At 38.7% G+C, this 12,613-nt stretch overlaps 1 protein-coding gene across 2 annotated transcripts in view; it reads right to left on the bottom strand.

The window, feature by feature from the left end:
* Positions 1–12,613, bottom strand: part of casz1 (castor zinc finger 1) — a 217,920-nt gene that overhangs the window by 114,360 nt on the left and 90,947 nt on the right. For both annotated transcript variants that reach the window (XM_044123105.1, XM_044123114.1), the window contains exon 4: positions 2,917–2,972. The gene's annotated coding sequence lies outside the window, so the exon portion shown is untranslated. The remainder of the gene's footprint in view (positions 1–2,916; positions 2,973–12,613) is intronic.

Here is a 12,613-nt window from a genome sequence, read left to right as displayed (position 1 = left end):
CTCCATTTTTGTTATTTGCAAACATAAAAAATGTGCTCAAAATGGAAATGGCAGTGAAACATGACAGACAAGAAGAAACATTTTTAACTGTCTCTTCAGTGTACAAGGGCATTTTTGATTTGTCCAGATTTTGAAGAAGATTATTAAATGCAGTCTAGTTTAAAAATGCAGTTTAACAGTCTGATTCTGCCAACTTTAGCTTCATGTTACCTATTAGCCAGTCGCTGCATTTTCACTATGTTTATATACCATTACCATCTTGTCAGTCACTCTCTTCCCATTTTTTACTACCTCTTTCTTTGTTATTGTGGCTTGTTTGCTTGTAATGAAATGAATTATAATTAAAAGTACCTCTAAGGTTTTACAAATAGAAAAAGATTGAATACCTCTTAAATAAAGCTAAAATAATAATTTCTGTTGAGTGTTGACTAAGGTGTAACCCAGATTCCTTAACCTCTTAACTCATGAGGACTTCACAGAACCAACGTCTGACTTGTAAGTGTTTTAGGTGAAACTATTTAGAGTTTAAAAACTGCAAAGCAAATTTTAAGTTTAGCTTGAAGCCAACGCTAACCTTAGCAGTGTTAGCTGCTGAAGGTTTGACATTGGCAGTGTTTTTGTTTTGGAAATGATCTTGTCTGTTATTGATTTTTATTTAACTTTTTTTCCCAAATTGAGCACATTGCTGTCGCACAAAATATTTTAGTGTAAATACTTAGTAAAAGGGAGTTCCCTAATTTTTTAATAACCTGATGAGGAGTCTTACCAGTTATATGAACAGACAACAACTCTGGAACTGCTTTCTTTTTTATACTTTAAAATAAAAGTATAAAAAAGACCTGTAAATTTGCCAATTTTATGTCAGGGGTGCCATGTAATACCTAACAATAAAACAGAATAAATATGGAATATGGAAGAATTTTATTATCGTGTTACACCCTTAGAAAGAAAGGAAGAATGCACATATGGTTACTGAGCTCCCCCTTACTTTACATAATAACTATACCTGAGATACCGCATCTTTCTTTGAGAAGGGGCAGAAGTGGAGAGCAGACACACCAATGTTGTTGGCAAACAGTCATACAAATTTCTTCTCACTGAGTTCAATTAAAAGCCCTAAAGTCCCCTGAGATTATCCCCGCTAACCAATGAAAACAATTTTGGTGGTTTAATTTTCCTCAGACTGTCTAAGAGAGGAACTCCATCTTTTCGAAAAGTTTGCCGGAGCCACGAGGAGTGGGGAGAGAGCAGAGGGGGGTGTCAAGGCCTCATGTTAGAGCCAGTTGGCCTTTATGATTAGTTTCATTAACATACAACAAAAGCCAATTAAGCTTACTGTGCTCAGTTATGTTGTTGTTTTGTGGTTAGACAAGCAGTATTACTCTGGACTTCAGCTGAATCTCACTTAACTTTGCTCTATGCTACTACAAGCAAAGGCACTCTTTAAGGCTGTTACAAAAGGGAGCGAATAAAAAAAATATGTACGTACAGTGTATTTCTCCGAGCCTCGGTGTTCGCGAACAGCAGAAATTGTGCAACATGATACTATGAAACTGCAATAAGAAGTCCATTTATTTGAAGGCCTCTGCACACATCCTTACAAGGGACGACAATAATGGTGCAGGACTCTATATGTGGGAATCTGTGATGGCAGGGAGGTACACCGGGGCCCTGATTGATGCGAGGAGTGTGTCTTCTTTCTGGTTCATGAGTGACACCAGCAGAAACAAAAGAGTGCGGTGTAGCATTCCACCTCGATTCACAGCCACGCCAGCCCCCCGGTGTTAGCGAGGGTCCCTGGTTTGACATGAGACAGCCCAGACTGTCACTTCTGAATGTTTAGATCCCTCTTGACTAGGAGGCCAGGGGCAAGGGCTGTTGTGTGCATCCTCATGACAGACTCCCACATCAGCATTGTGCTCATACTGGCTAACATCATTAGCACAGAAGGTTTCATCTCACGGAGGGAGAGGGAGGAAGGAAAAAAAAAAAAAAAGAATCAACCCAGTTTTTTCAAGTCACAAGTCATTAGCGTTCTCTCGAGAGTCAAATTGTACAGAGGCAGATTTTTTATCAGCAACAAAAGGTTTTTATACTCTTGTTAATTTGGTGGATGTCATCTGCACTTAGATGTCCGTGTCTAATGTCTTGCAGTAATAAATGCCACGCAGTGGAAAAATTTTATTATTTTATCAAGATGAGAACGTGGGACGGAGTTACAACAGCATCCAGACATAACAGGCATAAAAAAAACCAACACGACACAATTAACACAATGGTGTAATCTGGATAACAAGAATTTGGCAAACATGCTTGAAAAAACTGAGACAGCGCGTTGCTAAAATGCTATTTATTACTTCCACCTTAAGCAGTTCCAGTTCTCCAATGGACTGTAAAGTGTATATTTGTGTGTTTTTTGGCATTGTGACTTCTGCAAGTCAGGCAAAGAAACCCTACCAGCTGCCCCAATGGCAGCTTATGTCAGGAAACGTAACTGGTGGTTTTTTATGTGTCAAAACTGCCTTTTTGTTCGTGTAGTTTTGAGTCGCTGACGCCTGGCAGGGCTTCCAACGCACTCTGTTGTACATTTTATTCAGTATAGATCCGTCACACTAAGGCTGTTAAGACAGAGAGATAGAGAGTCAGTGAGGAAGACGAGGAGGAAAAGGGGAAGGGGGAGCGGAGGGGTTCTCTTTGGAAAACAGATACATCAGTGAGCCTGTATAGTGTACAACATTGCTGTGAGTTAATCAGTTGGAAAATAAAACGGTGGGATTCTAATAAGTCATTTGTCAATTTTTACAACCCCCAGACACATTGATCCGCGGGGATTAATGAAGATGCCTGATATTGTTGGAGATATGAACAGGGGAGATGGTGGGGACAGTAATCAGTCATGTTAGGGATTTGCCCTACCTCGTTTCTCTCTTCCTGGGGAGTCAATCCGTGCAGGGGTGGGGGGCTCGTCTCATCTGAGAAAGAAGGCAAAGGGGTCGGGGGTGGGGGGAGAAGAGCATTAAAAACCTGGACAAGGATTGCCTCTGTGGGCTGTGTATAGTGCCTTGGGAAAAAGTACAAACTTCTGTTTTTTATTATTATTATTATTATTTTATAAAACCAACACAAAAAGAATCAGCTATTGTATAGTCAAGTAAACTGAGACTGGTTTGCGTATACAGGACTAGATCTGTATGTAACAGCTACATTTCAGTGAATTTATTGTCCAGTTCAAGCTTTCTGACTGAAGACATATGACATCTATCCTTTCAATATTAATGTCTACACTCTGGTTCAGTCCATGTAATCAAAAACCATATAAGCAGATAACACCAGAATCATTTCAGAAATTCTTAGGCTGTCGGATTATTTTTGTTAAAAACATCAACTCGCATCAGATCTGTTTGTGTCTGAAAACAGAGAAATATATGTGGCACAGCAGAAATCAGGAAACTGTCATGATTTAAAGGTTTAAATTTTGTTTATTCCTTCAACATGTCTATTTAAATACTGTATGAGTTTCTTATTTATCCCTGATTTATTTTGTTTATGTTCCAAATACTTAGGGTATCCAATAAAGTGCAAGATATATTTATATTTCAGAACTTTTTAATAAAAACGAACTATTTACATTAACATATAATCTTCAGCTCCAGAATGAAAAAGGCTTCAGCTTAATTGTTTTCTGTTTTATAATATGAAAAGACTTCAAAGTGTATAATCTGAACCACATTTGTGACAAACCTCAAACAATATACTTTATTGTAATATTTAGATATAAAACAACACAAAAAAGGGCATAGCTGGACACTGAAAGGAAAAGGATCCATAGGTTTTAACTGTTATGTGCATTTATATGCCTTTGTTACTCCAATAATCCTAAATGAAACTTACTCCAACTAACTTTCTTCAAAGGCACCATTAGTGATAAATATAAGAATCACATAAAGCTTTTTAAGTGTGTTTATAAGAAATCCCATTTGCAGTTTGTCACAGTGATGGAAATTATACCACAAACATATGGAAGAAGGTGCAATGTGATCTTCATGTACTAAAAAGCCTGGCCTATTCATGGCTCAGTCGCAGTATAAATCCCACTTATAACTAGTTGCACAAGTTTAAAATTGCTTTTCAAGCTGATGGAGAAATTGTGTGGACATGTTGTAACTGTAACTTCAGCAAAAGATGGCAGTCAGAGGTTTGAATATAAATGCATGTTCTAATTATATTTTTTTCAGTTTATTTCAAATAATAAAAACAAATTCAGATCTTCTATGTTGCTACACCTTGTGTTGGTACATCTCATAAGATCAAAATATATTGAAGATTGCGAAAGATTGCAGTTGTAACGGGACGAAAAGGGAGAAGCCCCAAGACGTGTGGATACTTTTGGAAGGCACTGTTTATGAACATAATGTTCCTGCATTTGCATAGTTCCTCCACGCTGCAGTGCATGCTTATTAGAATAATGTGACTCTAAAGATGATGCTTTTGTCCAACCCTGTCCTTTTGAGAAAAACAGGCCCCTCGTCTCAGTTGGAAGAAAAGGATGATGGAGGTTTGCGAAGCTCTTTGAATGACAGGGGGCTATGGGAGAGGGTACAGTTAACCCTACGGGGAAGGAATATATGGTGATAAACACGGCTAAAATGTAAGGTTGATTGCTTCATCTAAGTCCTTCTTTCATTAGTACAGCCACAGAAATCCAGACAAAGTTTCAGTGTTGTACCATGACACGCCGCGCCTTAAATCCTCTCTAAAGTTTCCTAACCTTGAGAGCACATGCACCCTAGAAAAAAGTAATAATAATTCTAACCTGATCTTCCTACTTATTTTATATCTCCCCTCAGCAACCCAACTTCTTCTCGGCAACAGTGCAGTTATTAATTCATGAGGCACTAATTAGTTCTTTGTTTAATTTTGTGTTAAACAGACTGACCGGAATGATAACGACTCGCGCTGTAGCTCTCCGGTCCCATGCCACTCCTGTTTGCTACAACAAGGGAGCATCGTGCGACTAGCATGATGAACCCAATTCCCTTCTAAGTTGCACTTCATTAAGTCAAAATGTGACAAGGAGCTTAGAGGAAGAACTGGCAGATCTGATCATACATAACAATGCAGGCCCAGTAAGTTTGAGGGGAGTGAACGGGGGGATGTGGAGCGGGGGATAGTGGAATCCAGCATGCATGTTGATAATTTTCTATTTTTAACCCTTGGGGCCGTCTTTCGTTTTCCTTTAATTGTTTTTGTTCAGAGCTGCACTGTCCTCTTTTTAAATTGCAGCTCCTATCAACTCTCATGATCAACCCCCTGTGCAACATTACAGGCAGACAAGTAAACAACAGGGTTGCCCTTTTCTTCTCTAACGTATGGCAAATTCTTCGGAAATATGTGCGACACACCTTCTCACTTAACTTCTGATTCGAAGGCAACTCATGCAGAAGGAAACGGTTGATTGACACAAAAGACATGCAGCCATTTTAATGAAAGAGAAATGATTAAGGGACGATTTTGGCTGCAAAAGTTGAAAAACCTGCTGGGGGAGACTACAGCTGAGATTCAAATTTGTTTAGGTATTTGAACTTCATAAACTTTCTTGCATTTTGTCACGTTACAACCTCAAATTGAGACGAATTTTATACGATGGATTGATGAAAAACACGTCTATTGGTAGATTGAAAGATTACAGTTGCAGTTTGAAATACAAAATGACTTGTGTGCATTTAAAGCTGAAGAATGTAACTTTTATTTTTTAAAAAGTTTTTTATTTATTTGTCACAGCTGCCATTGTCACCCTCCTTCTTCCTCCTTGTACTGTAGTGCTACTGTAGTCTCTCACAGTGGAACCTCCCATGAATGTGGAGGCTAGTTAGCATGATGACAGATAAGCAGTTTTCCTGAAACAGCAAGTTGTTTCTCCATCATTAGCACAGCTGCAGCAAACCAGCAATCTTGAGCAGCGCATACACAAACTGATTGACAGTGCTAAGACCCTCCTCCTGGCTCTGATTGGTTGTTTCTGAACAGGAGCTGAACATTTTTCAGATGGAAGTAGAAGCACTGGGAGGAAGACATTAACTAATATGTAAAAAAGTTACTTACTGTATATAAAAGTTCACCCCCCCTCCGCCCGCCAAGCCATTACTGTTTATTGACTTTGAACTACGTTTCACTTCAAAGTTAGCAGCACCTTTAAAGTATGTCTCCAGCAGCTGGTACATGTACAATCTGAAATGTTTGTCCATTTTGTTTGCGGAAACATTCAGCTTTACGGTCATGGTTCTGCTGGAATGCGAACGTCAAGCTTTTTGCAGCTTCTATCAGGATTTCTTACATGAGAGCTTTGCATTTAGCTCCACCCATCTTCCAATCAACCCAACACCATAATGCTGCCATCACCACGTTTCACTTATGGGTGTTATGTTTAGGATTGTGAAGTGTTACTTTATCACTGCATATTGAATTGTGGGGGTCAAGAAGTTACATTTTGTACTCATCTGACCAAATCGCATTGTTCCACATGTTTTTGTGTCTCTTAAATTGCCCACATGTGCACGTTGTATAGGATTGCGATACTTCTGAAAATGATTGGATAAACCAAATTTAACTTAATTATTTACAGTAAAGATGTCTGAATATAAATGCAGAGTAATTTTTAAAAATTTTATTTAAAAACAATTTTTAAAAACGATATTTGATTTTCTTTCCATTCAAATCCATAACAAAATGTGAGAATGCATACCATTTACTTTCTTATCATGCTACATTTTCTCTGTAAATTCAAAGTACATGCCATATTTCCAGTTAACACCTCCTAAATAAAAATTTATGACTGTTCAAACCAAATCAATCAACACACCTCTTGGCTGATAAAAAAAAACACGTCCATTAGTAGAAGCTTAAAAACACACAGCAGGTTGACCCTTGAATGACACACAGTCTGATGCTTTGTGTCTGAGAGCACTTTACTCATTTACAAAGTGAAGATTCTCTTTTCTATCCTTTTTTTTTTTACCCCCCCAAGGCAAATCATCTGCTGAAACGCACCGCTAAGATGTTTAGCCTCTGCAAGTATCTTCCCAGTGGCTGAAGATATGATAAAATCAAAAAGCAGACAAGTAATTACACTGTATAATAGGCAAGATTGGCATTTTCAAAATCATTTTCATGTGGATGGAAATGACATTGCATAGACTATTCTGTATTCACTGGTGCAGATAAATAAACAAGGCATGGAGAAGAAGGGTGGGGGTGCACACAGAACGCACAGTACAATAGCAAGCAGGTCAGTAATTAGAAACTCTGTTTGCACAGTAATAATTTTAATATATTCATCAGGAAACAGAGCATGCCTGGCATGATAAAATCCCATCAAGAAACATATCCCAACTGCGTTAACCTTTTAAACAGGCTGGCAGCACATTGCAGAGAACCTCGAATAGATGAACATGAACGTGCACCTCCACTCATCCATATATTTTGAAATTTCTCTACAATAAGCTATTGATGCAGCACCAAGGAAATATGCAGCCACTTTTACTATACAAAAACTCCTGAATGTTTATTAATGGCGCCAGAAATGTTCTTCTAGACTGCTTTTATTGCACTGCACGCCCTCTGCCACGTGTGTAGCTCAAATGCGTGAGGAAAAGGACCTGTGAGTGTGCATAACCTTGTTTGTTGTTGAAGGTGGCAGTGATGATGCTATGGAAATTATTGCAAATTACTTAAAGGCCTCCTGACATGTAAAAACCTTGACCTCATAATGCCATTTATGCATAATTCTTTAGAAAAATATCCTGGTGCAGCAGAAAATTCATAATCATAACCATGAACACCATTTTTTAAAATAATTGAAAGCAGCTCAAAACAGATTCATAAATTGCTGTGTATTTTTATTTGGTCCTTAAAGATTTCTTTTGTTTTTTTAGCTTATTTTTTGTCACATGTAAATGTTTTAGATTGCCCTAACAAAATGAAACATTCAACAAAAATAATGAGTAAATATGAAATACAGTCTTCAAATAATGATTTTATTAATGAAAAAACAAAAGCTATTAAAAAAAAAAAATAATCTGTTTGTGCTACACTCGACTGCAGCAAGCTTTTGGTGAAACCAGTCAAACTTTTCACACCACTGACAAAGTTTTACCCAATCTGCTTTACAGAATTGTTCTACTTCAACCACAATTGATGGTTTATTAGCATGAACAACCTGTTTAGAGCAACATCATAGCATGTCAGACTGACTTATTTCCAGACTTTGACTAAACGACTTCAAAACCTCTTCCTTCTTTGTTTTAGCCTTATAGAGATGGACCTGCTGATTATCTTGTAACATTAGCTTATAGGGGTTTTCACTGAGTCCAAAAGCCTTTGCAGACAGATAGATGTCAGTGACTTTGCTTCACATCTCTGCATGAATAACTTTGGATAGTGTTGCTATTTGAGATCTACTTTATGCTGTCAGACAGGCTCTGTTTGGTGAATTTCTTCATTTTATAGATTTAGCATTGATCAGGTCTGGCTAAAACAAACATTTATTAAAACAACAGTTAAGTCACAATTTAACAACAATGATTGGTTTGGTTTGGAATTTATCAATGAAGGTTATATTCACTGTGATTTTCTGTCTGGTATTAAACATTTTTTGACGGTCTGTCACATTTCCTAGTAAATGTGACAAAAACGCAGAAAGAGAAGAATTTAGAAAGGAGACACGCTCTTCCTCACAGCGCTGTATGTCAACGCAAACCAGTCTGACGTTAAGTAAGGTAAAATATAGTAGACAAGTTAAGTTGCTACATCAGAGACCTAGTCTTTTAATTATTACAAATCAAAATAACAGGAACAAGCAAACACACAGTTGGCTGAACAGCAAAGTTTAAAATAATAACCCTCTTTGCAGTAATGACTGCCAGTCTATTGTTTAAGTTTCCTGGTTTCATTTCCCACACATAAACTCAAAAACGTACAAGTTTACGTGACCTCATTCTACATGAAACAACCTCTAATTACATGAAGTGGAAGCCGCAATGAGAATACACTTCTCACTGCAAAGGTCTGTGCGCCGAGCCCTCCAATCTGACTCCAGTTCGCAGATTTTTTAACACGCCAGGGAGAGAGCAAGTGGTCATTTACTCATGCATATTTGACAGCACCTAGTAGGCCCCTTTTTGTTCTGTCACTTCTGGCTCCTATTCTCTCTTTCCCCCCAGGAGAGGAAAGAGTCAGGGACTTGAGGGCAGCCACCTCTGCAGCCCCGCTCTCCCCTCCAAGCCTAATTTTTGTTGTCCTGCCCTTTGAAACCTCAATCTCACGCAGGACCAAAGAATGGTGATCCATGTGCAACAAGTGCCGGTGCCATGGAAACCCCCGTTTTGGCCCCAAAATATCCCTTTTTATCCCTTTTGAAGACCTGTCACCAGGCAGAGGGAGCACAACACGACCCTGGGGCCCGGCCATGACAAAGCCTATTTTCTGCCTGCTCCTTGATTGATTAAAAAAGACTTTTTTAGTAAAAAACCATGTAAAAGGAAACAAAAAGTGACACGGAGAAGAAAGGGATGATGGGAGTGGTGAAATCGGGTGAATCCTCGCCGCACTATCACACATAAAACAATCATAATCGCAACAAAGGACGGGGGCAGGTTATGCATGCAAGTTTGACAACAATGGTAATTGTGACAATAATGGAAAAAGTTTGGTGTCGGTGTTCAGTTACTGCAAATGTCACATAGCTGCTCAGCTTTGTATCGATTACAAAAAACTAATCATTGTTCAATAATTTTATTCTGCAAATAATTATTTTCTAATAAAGTGTATTCCGAGGTATTCATACTGCTCAAACCTTTCCACATTCTGTCATGTTACAATCACTGATTGGATGGAGAGCGACTGCGATCATCAACTCCTCAGAGATTCACTTTTTGATTTAGGTCTGGGTTGTCCTATCAAGTCAATACTAGAAATGCACCGATATGAAAATTCAGGCCAATATCGATATACAATAGAATTACCAGAGCTAATAATAAATATGTGCCTACGTTATGTAGAATTTTTTAATATATATATATATATATACGGTATTTTTTTCTTTGTACACTGTGAAAGCAAAACAATCACACCCTGGACAATGCTTCAGCTAAAACATAAGATCCTGTCAATATGTTAAGAAAATGACTAATATTGTCCAATATCAATGTTAACGTCGATTTATTGAGCATCTTTGGTCATTTGCTTTAAACCCAGCTCCCAAAAAACTGATCAGATTCCCACAGGGATAAAAGGAAACCATTCCCACTGCTGTTCACACTGTAGCTTTCCACAAACAAATATTCTTGAAAAATTTTAAAACCATCCTTTTCTTCAATTTTACAGTTATGTACTTGCTTTGTGATGGTTCATTACCTAAAATCCCAGTAAAAACTGTTGTTTTTAACCTGGCAAAACATGAAAAACTTTTAACTATTGTGCAAGGCCATGTGCATGTTTTCTGTGACAAAAAAAATTATGCAGGTAGCGACGCGGAATGGGATCAATAGTGCGTTGTATATTTTGCCCATCCGCTCGACCCGAGTGACAGATAACTCAAAACAAAGAAAGACGAGCTCCGCCGATCCGCTCGGCACCAAAGACAGACCATAATATTAATTCATTTCAACAGGACAGGCTGATTTGCTTAAGTTTCTGTTTTACTGTGACAAACAGTATCTTTAAATATTTGTCCCCAATCTTTGACTTAGTTGCTGATATGCAGGTGTCAAGCACTAACTTAACTGAATTAACCGTTTCTGAATAAACTGAATGTAGTGTAAAAAGAAAATCTGTTCGCTTTCATCAGCCTTATAGAAAGGTTGGGGCGGGGGGGTTTGTGCAGAGATATGCAGGAGATATTTGCAGAGACGATGGGTGAGGGGGGCAAGAGCGGAGAGGAGGAGAGGCATCAGCGGCGTCCACACAGCAATTAGTATTCCAGATCCTGATGGTTTTAAACACAAAAAGGCCTCGCCAAATCCCCACGGCGGAGGTGTCAGACGGAAAATGACGAAAATCTGCTCCTTGACAGGGAGTCATTTATATTTTAGCTTCGTTCCATTATCTTAACGAATCCATCATCAGCCAATGCAATATTAACAGCAGAAAATCAACTCATTAGATCCAGGGGGATTTAATCAAGATTGCAATCATGTATGCGGTTCCTGGAGAGTTGGTGTCTTCTCTTTTTTTTTTTTTTCTTTTTGGTCCTTTCCACGTAATTGCCGCATCTCAGATCTTAATAAATTATACTCGATATGAGATTGATGCCTTTTTTCTCCCCCTCCCTTGCCTCTCACGCCATGTACTCACTGTCTCCAACTATAATATTTACCATAAACATTATTATGTCATGGGCACACAGTTTAAAATGGCCTTTAGCTAACTCGCAGAAGTAATTGGCTTCTCCATTTCTCTCTAGTTTCCCTGCTAATTGCCCAGTGATATTACTAACAGTTCCCTCAGAAATAAAGAAAAGGCCTCTTTTGCACAAGCTGTGATGTGTTGCTAGGATTTTTCAACCTTTATATGCGGATGTAGAAAGAATTTCCTGTTTGATATTGCCTAACAAGACATGCGAGCAGATGAAAGCGCATTCCACTTTTGATATGTTAAACTTTATATGAAACCCTGGCAGCACAGGGAAAATAGAAAGAATTCAAATTTCAGGTTGATTTCTTTTGTTGATTCTGGTGAAGAAGCCCTCCCCCATAAAATCCTTCATGAAATAAGAATATTTCATCATCAGTTGTACTACAGTGAGGTAAGCAACATTATATCCTGGAAAGTACATCAGCTATCACATTTTCAGCCCCTTTCTTATGCCTGATGTCCAAATTATATTCTTGGGCCAGTAAAGCCCATCGCATTAACCGCTGGTTGTGGTTGTACATACGGTTTAGAAAGACTAATGGGTTATGGTCTGTATAGACGATAACAGGACTTGTTGAAAACACATAAACTTCAAAATGCTGCAAAGCCAGTAGCATGGCTAATGTTTCCTTCTCGATTGTAGAATAGTTTAATTGATGAGGCTTGAACTTAGCTGAGTAGTAGGAAACTGGGTGACTGATGTCATCTGTGCCATCTTGGAGCAACACTGCTCCAGCTCCAGTGGCGCTTGCATCTACCTCCAGCTTGAAGGTCTTGTTGAAATCTGGAGCCGCCAAAACAGGAGCGCTGCATAGAAAGGACTTTGCACAGTCAAATGCATGTTGACATTCAGTAGTCCACATGAATTGTACCTTGGACTACACAAATTTGTCAGAGGAGCCACCACCATGGAGAAGTTCCTGCAAAAACATCTGTAGTAGCCAACCAAACCCAAGAATCGTCCGGAGCTCACGTCCTTGTGGTGGGTACTGGGTAGCTTAGAATAGCCTCCACCTTTGCATTCACCGGACGTACCTGACCATGGCCCACTTCCTTTCCAAGGTAGGTCACTACTGCTTTGGCAAACTCACATTTTGCCAGATTCAAGGTGAGGGATGCTTGAGCTAGACAAGCGAACACAGTTTTTAGAGTGTCAATGTGATCAGTCCATGATGATGAATAAATTACAATGTCATCCAAGTAG

Source organism: Gambusia affinis, linkage group LG01 (assembly GCF_019740435.1).
Source record: "Gambusia affinis linkage group LG01, SWU_Gaff_1.0, whole genome shotgun sequence".
Lineage (NCBI taxonomy): Eukaryota > Metazoa > Chordata > Actinopteri > Cyprinodontiformes > Poeciliidae > Gambusia > Gambusia affinis.
This window is presented reverse-complemented; position numbering and strand designations above follow the sequence as displayed.